This window comes from Orycteropus afer, unplaced genomic scaffold, assembly GCF_000298275.1.
Source record: "Orycteropus afer afer isolate SDZICR_OR568_19922 unplaced genomic scaffold, OryAfe1.0 scaffold00040, whole genome shotgun sequence".
Lineage (NCBI taxonomy): Eukaryota > Metazoa > Chordata > Mammalia > Tubulidentata > Orycteropodidae > Orycteropus > Orycteropus afer.
In genome coordinates, this window is record NW_006921627.1 from 663,108 (window position 1) to 682,709 (window position 19,602).

Here is a 19,602-nt window from a genome sequence, read left to right on the forward strand (position 1 = left end):
ATAAAACTCACTGCCACTGAGTCGGATCCAACTCATAGCAACCCCTCCTTGGGTTTCCAAGGTGGTATCACTATGGAAGTAGATTGCCCAACCTTTCTTCCAAGGAGTGGCTGGTGGATTTGAACTGCCAGCTTCTGGTTAGCAGTCAAATCCTTAGTCACTACGCCACCAGAGCTCCCAAAGCCAATGAGGTCATACCCAAATACACTGAGTTCTAAACCTAATCACTTCTGAGTTATAAAAAGCAGATTAGACACAGACACATGGGGAAAGACAGACACCACGTGAAGATTATCTATAAGCCAAAGAGCCAAGGAAGGCCCAGGACTGCTGACAAGGAAGGAAAAGCTGAGACTCTAATGTGGACTTTTAGCCTCCAGAACTATGAGAAAATAAATTTCTGTTCTTTAAAGCCACCCACTTGTGGTATATGTGTTACAGCAGCTTTAGGTAATAAGACATTATCGTAAGAAAATAATCAGAGATAAATACAAAGATCTATGTAAGAGATTATTTATCAAAGTTTTGTTTTGGGGGGCTATAGCTACTTTATTTATGTGTTTTAATAGTAATATAAAATAGAATATTGATTAGAAAAGCTATGGCAATAGCAGATTTTGGCAGAATAATTCCAGTACTGCATATAAAAATGTCCATGATTTTAAAGAGCTTTTTGTTGCTCCTGTTAACATTAAATAATTTTTAATGGGGATTTTTTGTTATTGTTTTCGAATGCCAAAAAATAAAAATGTTCATTCTTTTCTAAGTCAATTCTTTTCTAATTCTTTAGTGACCTAAAGAATCAAAGAAATTTAACAGAGGGTAAGTAAATTAAGACACACTCATAAAATGGAAAACTTTGATGACATTGACATCAGTTTAGACTCTTTAATAAAAATAGGGAAAATTATTATTATACACCATTGAATAAAAAGAGGAATTATCAAGCATTTATATGGTATGAACACACACACACACAAGCAGAGAAAATTGACTAGGAGAAAATATTCAAAACATTTTATTAAAAGCTAACTCCCAGTGGTGTGATTACAAATCATGTTTACCTTTTTTCTTGATATTTCTCTAAATTTCCAGTGATGAATATGTAATTTAAAAATAAGCAATAATTCATTTAAGGGATAGATTTAATATCTTTTAAGGAAATCTTTATTGGTAATAGAATTCCTATTCCAAGACCCCCCAAAAAATTTAAGGAATTAGGGATGAGAAGGAGTGTTAGAACTTTTTTTTCTTAATTCTTATGCAAAATATGGAGGAAAGGAGCACATCTAAAGTTGGGAAACAGTTAAATACAGGCGTTTATGTTTCATGTTCAATGGCTAAGGTAACAAGTAATCTCTTCTTTTTCTCCAGTAAATATTTACTTCAATAGTTATGAATAGTTTTACCCCTTACAAGACAATGCAGCAGAATTCAATTAAAAAATGAGCAATGGCAGTAGACAATTCCATCAGCACGAGGTAGGATGCTGAGCCCACCACTGAGGGAAATCTGACAAACCAGAGTCAACCAGCCTGCATCACCCAGAGACATTGTCTTGCATTCTGCCAAGACCTCACAAATACTTCGTTCAGCAAAATATGGCCAGAAACCCTGGTGGAGTGTTCACCCTGGGCAGGCTGGCTAGCCAGGTCCAAAGCAACAACAGAAAAACCCAGCTGCTTTCAGGACTGAGCAGAGGGGAATATAGGTGAGTGGAGCAAGATGTAGTACCATCACCAGGGTTGGTGTCACCCGCCTCCATGAACCTCCTCCCACACCAGACTATACAGAATCCTCAGTAATGTTTATTATAAATTTTAATCATAGAATAATATGTTATAAATATAGTTGTAAACTGCTTAAATGTAATACTTTTTCATAATGAATACTTAAAATTGTTTTGTAAAATCTTTCTACACTGAATTACATTATTAGTTACAACATTACTAGAAATGAGTAGGAAAGCCTTTTTTTGTTTTTCTCCTTCTATTCCTTTAAACTGGGAGCTCTGGTAGCATAGTGGCTAAGACACTTGCCTGCTAACCAGACGGCTGGCGGTTCAAGCCCACCAGCCACTCCTCGGAAGGAAGGTTGGGCAATCCTACTTCCGTAGTGATACTGCCTCGGAAACCCAAGGAGGGGTCGCTATGAGTCGGGGCCGACTCGACGGCACATAACAACAACAACAACAACAATTCCTTTAATACTACTTCATTTCAAAAAAAAAAAGTTATTGATACAGGTTCGCAAATACTAATTACCACCATATTGTAGCTGAAACACCAGTATATTTGACAAAATCAGGGACTACAAAACTACCTACTGCAAGGAAAATAGGAGTATGTGCTTGTAGTGTGTGCTACAAATCAAACCTCATGATTTGAAGCAGCATTATAATTGGATAATAATAACTGCTGTAGCCTGAGCACATTAGAAGGGTCCGAAAGTAAATTAGCATAGAGTTTCAGCCTTGTGCAGTACCTGTGGTGGTGTAGGGGTTAAGGCATTTGGCTGCTAACCAGAAGGTCAGTGGTTCAAACTCACCAGCTGCTGTGCAGGAAGGAAGATGAGGCAATCTACTTCCATAAAGATTTACAGCCTTGGAAACCCAATGGGGGTCGCTGTAAGTCAGAATTGACTCGATGGCAATGGGTTTTGGTTTCTTAGCCTTATAAACATATTGATACATGTAAGCTGGACCTAAAAATGATTTTGTTGCCCAGCAACAAAGGGAAGGAAATTGAAACTTAAGGGTGGGGAAAGAAGATGGGCAGAGAGCTGTGCAGTTAAACTAAGCAGGTGGGAACAATCACCCACCAGAGAAAAGGATACATATATTCCAAGAAAGCTGTTTCCAAATTCAGCTCCAGACTCAAAACTGTGGCTGCAAAATACTAAACTGACTTAGCTCCCACCCTTCCGGAAATTTTTAACCTTAAAACAAGGGGGCGATATGAATGATGGAAGCAGCTAGGGCAAGCCCATCACCATCACAGCCACAGAATCACTCTTCAGAAAAACAACGAAAGAGCAGGGGACATGATGCAGGAAAACTGAGGTGATCCCAGTCTCTAACGGGATTCTTTACCCACAACTGGACTTGCTGCCAGAAACTAGCTCCAACTCTACATGTCGTAACAGGAATAAAATTAACATGCCAGGACCATGATTTAAACAGCCTCACTATCTTCCAAACCCAAGCCATCACATAAACAATAAACTCAGACCTCTTAATCATGTATTCACGGTTTGAATCCACCAACCACTCCACGGAAGAAAGATGTGGCAGTCTACTTCCAAAAAGATTTCATTCAGCCTTGGAAACCCTATGGGGCAGTTCTACTCTGTCCTATAGGGTCACTATGAGTCAGAATCAACTTGATGGCAGTGGGTTTTTGATTTCTTATCTTTTTTCATTTTGACCATTATTCCATATCCAGTTCCTTTGCAGTGATTAGGAAACACTGCTTGCTTTTCAACAATTAAGTCAGGCTTTGTTGGGTGAGAGAGTGAGGTGAGGGTCAGACCTTGCAGGACTTGAAACCATAGTACAGATTTTATGCTAAAAGCTGTGGGAGATTATGAAGGTTTCTGAGCAGGGATAGCACACAATCAGGTGTGATTTTTAAAAAGACACCACAGCGGATCTGGGATTTGGAAACTGGATTCACTATTGACTGAGGACTTTAAGTATTATTTCAAACTAAAATCAAAGTGATCAAGGTTAAAGTGCAAGTGTTAATTTGGTAACCCGAAAATAAATACTGTTTGTGTCTCTGTGGTTATTTCACCCATTCAGAGAATGAAAGGCCAACCAGATCAAATGAATGGCTAGGAGTTTCTCCGGGACCCTCCATGGAGAGCGACTGATTGGGCAGATTTGGGATTTCCATTCATAGGCGAGGTGCCCCCAGTTAAGTCTTTATCACCTATGTTCTCCCCAAAAGTCTCCAACCTGCAGTGATTGGAAAATTAAACAGGAAGAGAAAAAAGAAAAAAAGTCAACCCAGAACTACTGAAAATATCAAATGAAAAACTTTAAATTACTTCTAGGTCTGTTGTTGTTATGTGCCCTGGAGTCGGACCCGACTCATAGCGACCCCTCCTTGGAATTCTGAGGCGGTATCACTACAGAAGTAGATTGCCCAACCTTCCTTCTGCGGAGTGGCTGGTGGGTTTGAACCGCCAGCCTTCTGGTTAGCAATAAAGTGCTTTAGGCACTATGCTACCAGAGCTCCTACTTATAGGTCTAGGTGATACATTAAAATTAAAGTGGAAAAATGTGGTAAATTATTCAAATCATTAAGAACTACTTTTCCCCTAGAACTTGAAGCAAAAGTGAGGGTGGGGAGAGTGTGAATTACCTGCATAACCGATTTAATTGTCTGCCTCTGTACACCAAATAGAAAATGTCACATGAATTTTTTAAAATGTTTTAAAATATTTGCCTCGTTTCCTTGCATGATTTCAAAGCAGAACTACTGCAGTGCTGTTAAATACAAAGTTAAGGGCTCTGCTTTAATTCTTAAATACTTTGAACCCCAGATTTCTAGGAGTAATTACGTTTGTTTAAAGGCCTAAATTTGGGAGCTCTGGTAGCATAGTGGAAACCCAAGGAGGGGCCGACTTGACAGCAAAATAACAACAACAAAGGCCTAAATTTATCTCTTTCCCAGGGGTAAAAAATTTGGAGGGAGCAGAGGAATTAAGCCTAAATTACCCTGATTTGCACAATTTAACAGAATCTTGCAGTTTTCTCAATAAGTATGCCCGATAACTCTGTAATTTCACTTCTAGAAATAACCCACTTATAAATTTGTATATTTGCATGGGTGTGTACATAAAATGATAGTGCTGCATCATTTATACCAGTAAACACTGGAAACAACCTAAATGTTCGTGAACTATTTAAATAGAAAATGTACTTCTAATATTATATATCAGTTTTTTTAAAAAATTGAAGTTGGCCTATTATGTCTATTAATATACCATTACATGGAAAAAGCAAATTTACAAAGCAGTATTACAGAATGAATGATCTCACTTTGGTTTTTAAAAACTTGGGCATAGAAAAATACCTGGAAAAGTACACATAAATGATACTTAGTTGAAGACTGAAAATTTGTTTCTATTTTATACTTGTGTCCCCATTGTTTGAATTTTTTTTTACAAGCGTGCCCACTTTTGTAATTTTATTTTAAGCACAAAGGCATACAAAACGTCCAAGTAAATACATTAGTCTGGGGGAAAAAAAATACATGGGTTCAACATATCCATGTAATGAAGAGACCATTATTATAACAGAGCCCAGGTAAAGTCCTTAATTACTCAGGTAGCATATGGACAGAATACAGAGCCCCACTGGATATCTTTTCTGGAAAGAAAGCTCTCAGAATTACCATCAAACTTGCCTTATGTGCCACGAAAACGTGAAGCCTTCAATGCTGGATGCTTGGAAAATGCAGAAAAGGCTTCTCCTTGCCCTGCCTCCTGTGCGCTCTGGCGGAGGAGGGCAGAGCAGGAGAGCGCGGAGCCCAGCCACTCGCCGGAGGGAAAAGGGGAAGCGCGGTGCTCCGAAGACCAAGTCCGCGGCTCAACCAACTGTCGGAGCCCGGCAGAACGCCGGTACTGCCTCTGCCCTGGCCCCGCCCCGTCAGCCACAGCTCCTGGGCTTTCGTTTCCCACAGAATGGAAAGTGAAACTCAGTGAGAGGCTGGGCCCCGGGACCCAGCCCTGGCCAGGATGGAGGGGCGAGGCCGACAATCGCAGGTAAACCTTGGCGACGGGCTGCCCCAGATGAGTCTTCTGTACGTTATCTCGTGTATATATGTTGTGTGTCTTACCATTTAAAGGTATGTACTATGTTTTGAATATATGCGGTTTGTCGGCGATTCCAAGAATACATTAATACTCTTCATATGCTTTCAGAAAATCTATTCACTTAGGATGAATCTTACAATTGTTTTGCGTTTCACGGGATAAAAGGCAGAGTATTTTTCTTTCTTCTTATTATTATTTCTTTCTATTTCTTTCTTATTATTATTTCTTAAATAGTGTATCTTAAAACCGATGGCTTGTAGATTCAATGAAATATAGCACTTATGTATAAAGACCGTGTTCTGTTCTGTTGTTCTGGGAACTAGCAGAGGCGGGTCCACGAGGTGATTGGTAGAGCAAAAAGGAAAACAAAAGTGAACGTTGGATTGAAAATTGGCGCTATTCTTGTGATTTCATGAGTTTCGTTATGTGTATGTCGTTGTTAGGTGCAGTCCTGTTGGCTCCGATTCACAGCGACCCTATGCACCACAGAAACACTGCCTGGTCCTGTGCCATCCTCACAGTCCTTGCTATGCTGCAGCCCATGGTTGGAGCCAGTCAGTCCCTCTCCTTGAGGGTTTTCTCCTTTTTCGCGGACTCTCTACCAAGCATGATATATCCTTCACTAGAAGCTAGTCCCTTCTGGCAACATGACCAAAGTATGTGAGACAAGTCTGCCTTCTTTCTTCTAAGGAGCTTTCTGGCTGTACCTCTTCCAAGACAGATTTGTTTGTTCTTCTGGCAGCCCATGGTGTTATCATCAGTATTCTTCACTGACTCCACAATTCAAATGCATCAGTTCTTCAGTCTTCCTTATTTATTATTCAGCTTTCACATGCGTATGAGTCTGGTGCACCTTAGTCTTCAAAGTGACATCTTTGCCTTTTAACACTTTAAAGAGGTATATACCAAAAGAAAAAACAAACTCACTGCCATCCAGTTGGTTCTGACTCATAGCAACCCCTCCTTGGGTTTCCGAGGTGGTATGTCTGTGGAAATAGATTGCCCAGTCTTCCTTCTGAGGAGTGACTGGTGGGTTTGAACTGCCAGCTCTCTGGTTATCAGTCAAATCCCTTAGACACTATGCCACCAAAGCTCCTAAAGAGGTATATAGGGAAAGATAAATAAATAGGGAGGTAAAGGTGTAAATTGTAAGAACAGGTCTAATATTTAGCTCTAACATTCACTGGCTACCTGTGATACTACAGGCTCTCTGCTAAGCTTTAAAACTAATTTAATTTATACACAACCTCGTGATGTTGGCTTTATATTTGTCATAATTCTACAGGAAAGAATATTAAAATACAAAGACATTATGTGACTTGCCCAAGGTCATGTAAGGTTGTAAGTAATGGAGCCAAAATTCCAAAGGAGAGTTGAGTCTAAAACCACTGTCTCATGGGGTGCAGTGAATTACTTGGTATGGCTTTTCTAACCAATCTTTGTGACTCCCACCAGATTACTGAGTGGGATCACACAAATAAGGTGCATAGAACTCTAATGTGGAGATTAGTTAGTTTTGTCATTCTGCTAGGCTTAAAATGAGCCTTCCTAGACACAGAAAGGGGGATCTCACTGCCAACAAGAGAGAAGAGCTGGAGGTGGAGTGGAGCATGTCCCTGCACCTGAGATCCCTGTGTTAGACCACCCTGGCAGAGACCATCAGCTCAGACCAACGGCTGAGGAACCAAAAGACACGAGACAGTGCGGTGGGCTTGCTGGCCCACAGAGAGAGAATGCTGAGTGCCTTTGGGCAGGAGGCTAGCTGGCAGAGCAAGGTGCACCTAGGTGTATGTACTGGCAGAGCTAAAAAGGCTTTGTAACTCTTTCCCAAGCAGGACAGAGGCCAGGCAGAGAGACCAAGGACCAGAGAGGCATGCCTGAGGGCATAGCAGAGGGAAGACTGTCATGATTGAAAAACTGTACCCTGAGAGCATTCCTGAACCTGTGTTGTAGCCTGTTACTTCCCTAATAAACCCCATAATCATGAGTATTGTGTGTGAGTTCTGTGTAGCCATTGCAACAAATTATTGAACCCAGCAGAGAAGTAGTGAGTGCCATGGGAGGAATGGTTGGTGTCAGAATTGGTAAAAAGTTAGAGGGTGGAGGCTTGTCTACCTTCAGAGGAATAAGCCTTGGGCTGTTGATGGTGATTCTGTCTCCTTCTTGTGAAGTTAGAGGTCAGAAGATAATGCCTCTATGCCCTTTTTGCTCTCCATCTCTAACTTTAATTTCATGCCTCAGACGGCTGGCGGTTCAAACCCACCAGCCACTCCTCGGAAGGAAGGTTGGGCAATCCTACTTCCGTAGTGATACTGCCTCGGAAACCCAAGGAGGGGTCGCTATGAGTCAGGGCCGACTCGACGGCACATAACAACAACAACAATAGAAATTAAGAGATAGCATCATTAGGCGCTTACCAGATGGGCATGCATGCAGATATATATAATGTTAAAGGATCTATAACCTGCACATATGAAATTCTTGTTACTTCTTTAGTGATATAGTTCATGTGTGTAGACTTTTGGGTGGACATAGCAGGGTTATCTGCCAGGGCCTCTAGCTCAAGAGGGACTCTGATTATGGCTACTGGACAGTGGTAAACTGGTCCAGAAGAAGTGAAGTGACTTCTCCTCACAAGTGCTCATCCTTTGTGAAATCCATCCACCCAACACAGGCAAAATGTGAGGGTGAGTGGACAGCTCCAAGGGTGAGAGACCTCAGAAACCCAATGCTGCCAGGAACTCACTGAGGTATCGGCAGAATCTGCAATAAGCTACATACTCTGTTCAAAATATAATGATATAAAAAACCAAACTTCCTACTGTCGAGTAAGTCCGAACTCATAGTGACCTCTCCTTGGGTTTCTGAGATGGTATATCTATGGAAGTCGATTGCCCACTCTTCCTTGCAAAGAGTGGCTGGTAGGTTTGAACTGCCAGCCTTCTGGTTAGCAATCAGATGCCTTAGGCACTACCCCACCAGAGCTCCCATAGAGATAGATAAATCTGTTCGTAATATGTGTAGCTATATATGTGTTAAAAAGCATAATCACAAACACAAGCTCATACACGCAGGCTATACACATACATCTATGTGTGTGAATGCATATCTACTCTGTCACATAAACTAAGACTCCCTCTTCCTAGTAATCTAAAAATATCCTCTCTGGTACATTGGTTGAGGGTATACAGCATGGCGGTTACACGATACACAATGTTGCACACAGATTAGGTCCTTGTTATCGATTGAACAGAGTCCCCAAAAAATACGTGTTGCAAATCCTAACTTCTGTGCAGTGGTTATAATCCCATTTGGGAATGGGTTGTCTTTGTTGTGTTAATGAGGCAGGATTACTATAGGGTGTGTCTTGAGATACAAAAGAGATTAAATAAGCAGCTAGAGAAAAAGAGATGAGGGAAGAGATGCCAGACCACATGAAGACTGCCCAGGAGCAGAAGCTCAGAAGAAACAAGGACCTTTCTCCAGAGCTGACAGAGAAAGAAGGTCTTCTACTAGAGCCAGCATCCTGAATTCAGACTTCTAGCCTCCTAAACTATGAGAAAATAAACTTTGGTTGTAAAAGACACCCATTTCTATTATAGTAGCTGTAAATAAGTAAGATAATCCTCAGTCTATTTGTTGACCAAGCAGTTACTATACCCAATTTAATGTATTTGTTAAACCTTGTTGATAAACCAGAAAAATAAACACATTGATGTCAAGTTGATTCCAACTCATAGTGACTCTTTAGGACACAGTAGAACTCCCGTAGCATAGGGTTTCCAAGGCTATAATTTTTACAGAAGCAGAGTACCACATCTTTCTCACATGGAGCAGCTGGTAGATTTGAGCCACCAACTGGGAACCTCAAAAACTCAGGTTGGGGAAATGGGAACATGATGTTGTGAAATATGACACAATTTGCTAAATACTTACTTCATCAGTAGAATTCTAAGGAACAAGTTGTATTTGCTGTCACCGATACTGTTTTTAGTTGCTATCCTGTAAGGTCCAACTCAATTGGTGACATTTTATATAACAGCATTGCCTGGTCCTAGACCATCTTCATAATCGTTAAAATATGTGAGCCCGCTTATGCACAGGGAGACAGCTCAGGGGGCAGGAGAGTATGGAGGGATGGACACTGGGAAGAGGTAACTATGGGGAGGAAGTGGGAGGGGAGTTGTTGCATTGTGGTAAACTGTGGTCAATGACATGAGACAAAGTATATGTGAACTGTTGTATGGAAAGTGAATTTGCTCTGTAAATCTTCACCCAAATCACAATTAAAAAAAAAAAAAAATGTGTGAGCCCTCTGCTGCAGCTGTTGTATCAACCCATCCCATTGAGAGTTTCCTTGTATTCCCTGACCTTGTATGTTATCAAACATGATGTCCTTCACTGATTATTAGCATATGGCTATTTCTAATGAATCAATTCATTCTATTTGAATCTTGGTAGTACAGTGAACCCAATTAATTGGCATCGTTGCCCCAGTACAGAATGAGCAAGGGCCAAACTTGGGCTTTAGACTGGATTACGTAATTATTATGCAAGGTCCTCCTCTTCCCTTCCCTTTGTTACCTTACAGAACAATTCAATACCAAAGCCATTAAATGGGTCAAGCAAAGTAAATGTCCACACAATAGGGTTCCCTAGTAGCCCAGGGAAGAATGTTAGAGTCCATAAAAGGTAAGAAGTGCATGTACAAGGAAGTTCTGCCTGAGCGAGGAGATTGGGCACCAAACAGGTTAAGAAGGGTGTCCACACATAGTAGCTGTGGTGGATAGTCAAAGCCAAAGCTTTATGAGGGGTTAAAAAGGTATGTCCCCACAGGAACACAGCCTAGCATGGGATATTGGAGCCTGAGCAAGGTAAAGAGAACATCCACATGAAGGTTGGGGGGACAGAAGTCTGACACGGTGACAGAGCCCAAACAAGATGAGGAGGGCATCCAAGTAGGAGAGCTGCCTAGCATTGCATTGGGTAGCAGAACCTGAAAGGGGAGAGGAGTGTTCTGGTTACCTAGTGCCACTCTGACAAGAAATTACTGCAAATGGGATGGCCTTAACAAACAGTTTATTCTCTCACAATTTGGAGACTTTAAGTCCAAGTTCAAAGTGCCAGGCTCTAGGGGCTGGGTGAAAGCCCCTCAACCTTGGGGTCCAGCTCTGCCTCCTGCTCCCGGCCCACTGGAGCGAGAGGCATTTCTTCACTCAGACAGCCTCTGGCTGCTGAAGCTGAGAAGTCCCAAGGTTGACAAGGAAAAAGGCACAGTCCCGATGTTACCAAACCCCACAGCAGGCCATTAACTTAAGTCCATTGTAAGTCCCAAGGTTGGCAGAGCATAGCAGGCTGCTGAGCAACGACATGGCTACATGCAGGGTCCAAGCGTGCCATAGACTAGAGACCATTCTCAAAACTTCTCCTTATATACAGGAAGCAGAACACATACCCAAAGGCAGATACTCAGCTGCTCATAGTAGATTCCACCATGGAGTTTATTACCAGTCTCATCATGGGGAATACTACATCCAGCTGCCCAGCCACTCAACCAAGCCCAGCCAAGTTGACACACAAACATAACCACCACAAGGAGGATATCCATGTAAGGACAGATTGGCCTGGGGTGTCAGAGCCCAAGTGGTTTGAAGAGGGCTTCTAAATGGCAGGGTGATGCAGTGTTTGGTGTTAGAACATAGGCAGGGTGAGGAGAACATCCTTGCAGGGGAGGGGGTGGTAGATATGAGAGACTGGTCACATCAGAGAGAATGATCAGATAACCAAATATATTAATGGTAATTGGAACTAGTTTTGTCACTGCCAGAGAAGGGATTTACAAATATGAAGAATGAACCCTTTGCTGTTGGACTAAAAATTGGAGCCATTTGTGTGGATTCATGAGTTTCAATAGGCATATAGAGATTGATAAGTAAACCCAGAGGAAAGCATGTATATACGTACATATATACCGTACCTCGGGAGCTCTGGTAGTGGAGTGCCTGAGGCACTTGACTGCTAACCAGAAGGCTGGCGGTTCAAACCCACCAGCCACTCATCGGAAGGAAGATGGGGCAATCTACTTCCGTAGTGATACTGCCTCAGAAGCCTAAAGAGGGATCGCTATGAGTCAGGGCCGACTCGACGACACATAACAACAATACCCTACCTCTGTACACTGAGATCCTGGGAGCAGTGACATGCCAATAGCAATGAACATATCTAATGCCTAGACCGTGGCTTCTAATTACCATTCTCTTGTAAAAGATAATGAGTCTCTGGGTAGCATAAATGGTTAAGCACTTAACTTCTGATCGAAAGGTTGATGGTTTGAACCCACCCAGAACCACCTCGGAAGACAGACCTGGCGATCTGCTTCTGGAAGGTCACAGCCTTGAAAACCCTCTGGGGCAGTTCTGTTCTGCACGCATGGGATTTCCATGAGTCGGCGGCAACTCGACAGCAACTAACAACAACAGTAAAAGGAGCCAGAGTTGCTTAGAGAAATAGCTGTTTCCAGGGATAAAAAAGAGGAAGTGCAAGATGAGCCTATGACATCTTATTCTGCCAGAAAGTAAGAAAATTCTTATGGAATGGTAGGAGTGTGTCAAAAATACACAGAAGCCAGCTTGAAGAAGAATGTGGCATCAGGATTGGAAGAAAGCTCATTAACAACCTGATAGACACAGATGACACAACTTTGCTTGCTGAAAGTGAGGATGACTTGGAGCACTTACTGATGAAGACTAAAGACTACAGTGTGCAGTATGGAGTACACCTCAATATAAAGAAAACAAAAACCCTCACAACTGGACTAATATTCAATGCTGCTGAATTGTACAAGTAGAAACCATTGAATTGGTCTATGTTTTGCTGTGTATATTCTCAACAGTAACCACAAAATAAATAAAATTTAGAGGGAAAGAAAAAAAGAGATTATAATCCAGTAAATAAATTAGGAAAACATAGTCCATAACAATAAAAATAAATAATTGGAATAAATTGAAAGTCTGAGGAGGAATAGAATATTTGCATAGTTTCAAAGTACTCTCCTAAAAAAAATACATGTTAATTACAAAAGGAAAAAGAGTGACTTTACAGTGGTAGACACTGCATTAATCAAGTGATTAAAGTGGCCATCATCAGTGATGGTAGAAATCAAAATTTTGTGCTCCCTGACACAACACAATGAAAAGAACACACTATCACTTCTGTGATATTCCTGTCAAAGAGGCATAACCTGAGTTCAATCATGAAGAAACATCTGACCAATTCAGGTTGAGGGACAGCCTACAAAGAGCTGGTCTGTAATGTTCAAAAGTGTCAAGGTCATGAAAGTCTAAGAAAGGGTGAGGAATTGTAGCAGACTGATGGAATCCAGGGAGATATTTGCAACTTTCTGCAAGTTAGATATTGTTTCACATTTTTTTAATGTAAAAAATATTGTGAGTGGCTTTTTTCTGGAGACCATATACAAAAGTGTACTCTGACTACATTGGTTGAAGGATTTTCAGTACCTTGCATCAAAGAATTTAAACAGAAACTGCATAACCTTCTTTCGAAACAAAAGTTTGGGCCCTGAGATTTTCTGCAACTGGCACAGTATTTCTGCTGATTTGGGATAGTTGGAGCGTCACTCAAATTCTCATTGGCTGAATTTCCTATTCTTTTTTTTTTTTTTTTAATTTCAAGTATGGGACAAGAAGCCATACCTGATTGCCTCTCTTGAAAATTCTGACTAAAAACTCAGCTGACTTTATACACTCATCTAGTTCTCTAGCTTCGTGAAAAACTACTGTCAGAAAAAAAAAGCTATTTGTCTAAGGTGAAGAACAATTCCTAGAAACTGGTGTTAATTTTTGTCCAGGGGATTAGTTATAAATAAAATATTTACACTTATTTACAGAGCTCATTTCCATACAAGCACATGTGGCTTCATGTGACTTGTCTGTTCATTCCCTCTCCACAACTCTTTCTCCTGCTTATTTTCCTTTCTGCATTTTGTCAAGATAAGTTTTTTTTTTTTTTAATTCTACTATATTTTTGTATGCTGCCAAAAATAAATAATAAAGTTGCCATCAAGATGTGTATGTTGAATCGCCATCACGGTATTCTTTTAGGTAAATACATTCTCCTAAAAAGGAGAGATGGTGGTAAGTTGAAGCAGTCACAGGAGTGGGGGAGGGAGGACTCTGTAAGTTTCTTTTTCCTGGCCTTAGTTTCAGGGTAGAGCTAAAACAGTCTACGACTTGGCATCTGTTACCTTTCTCAGTCATTCTCTATCCTCTGACAATTGTTGCCGTAAAAAAAGGACCATTTTAAAGAAAAAAAAAAAAAAAAACTTGATTTCTTTATTTTGGAAAATAAACTTTAAACATACAGAAAAGTTAAAAATGTACAGTAGTGACTTCATATGCTTTTCACTCATTAACATTTTCTTAAATTTATTAAATTTTTTCTTTCTCTCATACATACACGTATGCATGCACACACACACACACACACACCCCTACCTCAATCTATCTATTGTCTTAAAATTTTCTTTTACATACTTTGAAACCACATCAGACAATGTCCACAGAGTTCCTACAACCAGCCTCTCCCATTATTACCATCTGACATTAGTGGCACATTTGTCACAACAATTCATGAACCAGTATTGATACATTATTATTAACTAAAGTCTATACTTTATTCAGGTTTCCTTAGTTTTTACCAAATATCCAAGATCCCATCTAGGGTACTACATTATAGTTAGTCCTCATGTTTCCTTAGGCTCCTTGGGCTCTGACAGTTTCTCATACTTTTCTTGACAGTTTTGTGAGGTACTGTATGAGTCAGTTATTTTGTAGATTGTCTTTTATTTGTCTGATGTTTTTCTCATGATTACTGGAGCTATGTGTTTTTGAGAAGAAGAACACAGAAGTAAAGGTGACATTCCCATTACATCAAAATTAGTGTGTGTACTGTCAAGACTGGGAGCTCTGGTAGCATAGTGCGTAAGGCACTTGACTGCTAACCAGAAGGCTGGCGGTTCAAACCCACCAGCCACTCCTCGGAAGGAAGGTTGGGCAATCCTACTTCCTTAGTGATACTGCCTCGGAAACCAAGGAGGGGTCTCTATGAGTCGGGGCCGACTCAAGGGCAAATAACAACAACAACTGTCAAGACTTACTGTTGATATTAATTTAGGTCATATAGCTAAGGTAGTGTTTTTCAGGTTTCTCCACCATAAAAGTCACTCTCTTCTCCTCTTTCCATGCTATACTCTTTGGAAGAAAGTAACTATGCACAGCCCACCTTAAAGGAATGGAAAGTTATGCTCCACCTCCTTAAAGATAGAGTAGCTACATAAATTATTTGGAATTTTTCTGCAGGAGAGATTTGTCTGTCCTCCCCAATTTATTTATTTATCCAATCAATCATTTATTTATATCAATATGAATTCAAGTGTATTTATGTTATACTTTGGGTTTAACCTAATACTATTTTATTTATTTTGTTGCTTGAATTGTTCCAGCTTTGGCCTTTGGGAACTATTTCAGTTGGCTCCTGTCCCTTTTACATATCCCTATCATTATCCGTCAGTATGTCATACTGTGGTAGCTTGCGTGTTGCTGCGATGCTAGAAGCTATGCCACTGGTATTTCAAATACCAACAAGGCCATCTGTAGTGGACAGGTTTCAGCAGAGCTTCCAGGCTAAGACACACTAGGAGTAAGGATGTGGCCAGGTTTACTTCTGGAAAAAAAAAAAAAAAAATGGCCACTGAAAACTCTATGAATGGCAGGGAAACATTGTCTGATACAGTGCTGGAAGATGAGCCCCTCAGGTTAGAAGGCACTCAAAATGGGAAAGAGCTGCCTCCTCAAAATAGAGTTGACCTTAATGATGTGGATAGAGTAAAGTTCTTGGGACCTTCATTTGCTGATGAAGCACAACTCAAAATGAGAAAAAAAACAACTGTAAATATCCATTAATAATTGGAACATGGATTACGGATATGAATCTAGAAAAATTTGAAGTTGTTTAAAATGAAATGTAACACAGAAAGATTGATATCCTAGGCATAAGTGAGCTGAAAAGAAAATAGAATGTGAAAGCTGGGAATGAAGAAACATGGCCTTGGTGATGAAATGTTGCCAGTAATTACATGATGAAATTTTGTACAACCAACGACTTATCCATTGCAAATACCTTTTATCAACCTCATAAACAGTGACTACATATGTGCAGCTCACCAGATGAAATACATAGGAACCAAATTGACTACTTCTGTGGAAAGAGGCAATGGAGAAGTCCTATATCATCAGTCAGAACAAGACCAGAAGCTGACTGTTGAACAGACCATCAATTGCTCATGTGTAAATATAAATTGAAGCTGACGAAAATTAAAACAGTCCATGAGAGCCCAAATATGAACTTGAGTGTATCCTACCTGAATTTAGAGACCATCTGAAGAACAGATTTGATGCACTGAACACCAATGACTAAAGACCAGACAAGTTGTGGGATGACATCAAGGACATCATAACATGAAGAAAGCAAAAAGTCATTAAAAAGACAAGAAAGGAAGAGAGACCAAAACGGATGTCAGAAGAGACTCTGAAACTTGCTGTTGAATGGAAAGTAGCTAAAGTGAAAGAAAGAAATAATGAAAAGAACTAAACAGAAGATTTCAAAAGGCAGTTGGACAGGGCAAAGTAAAGTATTATAATGAAATGTGCAAAGACCTAGAAATGGAAAATCAAAGGCAGGCGCACACTCAGTATTTCTCAAGCTGAGAAAACTGATGAAAAAAATTAAAGCCTCAAGTTACAATGTTGAAGGATTCTATAGGCAAAATATTGAACAATGCAGGAAGCATCAAAAGAAGATGGAAGGAATACTGAGTCACTGTACCAAAAAGAATTGGCCGAGGTTCAACCATTTCAGCAGGTAGCATATGGTTAAGAACCAATTATACTGAAGAGCTGAAGGAAATGGCAAAACACAAGGCTCCAGGAATTGACCGAATACCTGTTGAGATGTTTCAACAAATGGGTGCAGCACTGGAGGCGCTCACTCATTTATGTCAAGAAATTTGGATGACAGCTACCTGGCCAACTGACCAGAAGAGATCCATATTTGCGCCCATTCCAAAGAAAAGTGATCCAACAAAATGCAGAAATTATCAAACAATATCATTAATATCAAACAGAAGTAAAATTTTGCTGAAGATAATCCAAAAATACATTGACAGAGAATTGCCAGAAATTCAAACCAAATTCAGAAGTGGGAGTGGAACAAGTGATATCATTGCTGATGTCAGATGGATCTTGGCTGAAAGCAAAGAAAACCAGAAAGATGTTTACCTGTGTTTTATTGACTATGCAAAGGCATTCATTCAACAGTGTGGATCATAACAAATTATGGATAACATTGCGAAGAATAGGAATTCCAGAGCACTCAGTTGTGCTCATGAGGAACCTGTACATTGACCAAGAGGTAGGCGTTCTAACAGAGCAAGGGGATACAGTGTGGTTTAAGATTTGGAAAGGTGTGTGTTGGAGCTGTATCCTTTCACCATACTTATTCAATCTGCATGTTGAGTAAATAATCTGAGAAGCAGAGTACATAAAGAAGAATGCAGCCTCAGGATTGGAAAAAGACTCTTTAACAACCTACAATATGCAGATGACACAAGCTTTCTTGCTAAAAGTGAAGAAGATTTGAAGCACTTAACTGATGAAGAGCAAAGACTTTGGTATGGATTACACCTCAACATAAAGAAAACAAAAGTCCTAACTAACAACTGGACCAGTAAGCAACATCATGATAAATGGAGAAAAGATTGAAATTGTCAACAATTCCATTTTACTTGGATCCTCAACACCCATGGAAGGAGCAGTCAAGAAATCAAAAGACATATTGCATTGGTCAAATTTGCTGCAAAATACCTATTTAAAATGTTAAAAAACAGAAATATCACTTTGAAGACTAAGGTGCACCTGCCCCAAGCCATGGTATTTTCGATGACTTCACATGCTTGTGAGAGCTGGCTAATGAATAAGGAAGACCACAGAAGAATTAATGCATTCAAATTGTGGTATTGGTAAAGAATATTGAATGCACCATGGACTGTTAGAAGAACAAGCAAATATATCTTGGAGGAAGCATAACCGGAATGCTCCTTAAAAGCAAGAATGGCCAGACTTTTTTCTCATACTTTGGTCATGTTGTCAGAAGGGGCCAGTTCCTGGAGGAGAATATCATGCTAGGTAAAGTCGAGGGTCAGCCAAAAAGGGGAAGACCCTCAATGAGATGGATTGACACAGTGGCTGCAACAGTGGTCTCGTCCATGACAACAATTCTGAGGATGGCTCAAGACCAGGAAGTGTTTCACTGCGAGTCTGAACTGACTTGTGAACACGTAACTATAACAACAACATTATTGTTAAAATTTTGACGCACTCTGTTACTTTCTGGATCCAGTGAGCTTAATCTATACTGTATTTTTTTGTTCATTTGTTTCTAAAATTTCCACTTGGTTTTTCTTTATATCTTTCTTTGCTGCAACTTTCTATTTTTAAAATTTATTTCAAGCATGTTTGCAATGTAGAGGCATTTTTGTGAGACTTTGTAAAATACTTGTCAGATAATTCCAACATGTGTCATTTGGGTGTTGGCTTTCCAATCTATTTATTGGTTGAATTCTACTAAAAAGAGAGCTTCTCCTTCTGTTCTCCTTTTTATTAATTAGTATCACCATAGACTCAAGAAATCTTTTTTCACTCAATATGTTTTAACCTCTGTCTGTCATTGTGAATCTTGATGTTCAGGTTGGCCACTAGAAGCCCTGTCCTTATGACATATTCCTCACCATTTTGGGAGCATAGCCTTGCCATCTGACACAGTGTTTAAGGTTCATCCTGTAGCTTTACTGCCTTAGCTCTGAAATTATCCATTTTTCCAAGGAGTCATGTTACCTTTTAGAGGGCAATGGTTTTTAGAAACCAAGAGCCAAGATCTATGTCTTCTCATTACTACTGAGATGTCACTGTTTCTAGTTCATTTCAATGGACAGAGTTGAGAAATAGATTCTTATTTAAAAGAAAGAATGTGTTCATACTGATACCCCCAATCTAATATTACAGGATTATTCCTTACTTTATTCTCTTTCATAATTATATCCCCATTCTTCCACAGTGAGAACCTTACCTCAATCAGACAGTACATACATACACCCACACACACACTTCAGAATAGCTGCACCCATACTACTACCAACAGGAAACCTACTAAATGAAGTTCAACACTTCGTTGAGATTCTTTTAGTAAAAGAACTGTATTCAAAATTACTTAGAGTTTTCCCTCTCTATGTGGTTATGCTACCCATCTCATAAACTGTGTGATGTGATTGCATGTTTTTTTTCCCCTGATCCTTGTTTTGTATATTTTTAATATGTTACACATTAACATTATTCCATAAGTCAAAACTTTACAAAAAGGTGTATTCACAGAAGTACTTGATTACTGCTTGTTACTCACCTGTTACTGCTCATCAGGGATGGGAGGTTCAGTTTCCCCACTGGGTCTCTACTGACAAGGCCTTGGCTGGGAGAGGGAGGAGGGGGCACCATGTTACTGCTTCCCATGTGGTCTCCGGTGACACTGTGTGGGGGGAGTAGCTCATTTCCATGAAGTCTCTACCAAAGCCAGGCTTGTCTTGGTGCAGGAATGAGATCACAATGGACAGCAGATCTGGGTGTTTTCTTTTTTGACATCATGATCTCCTTC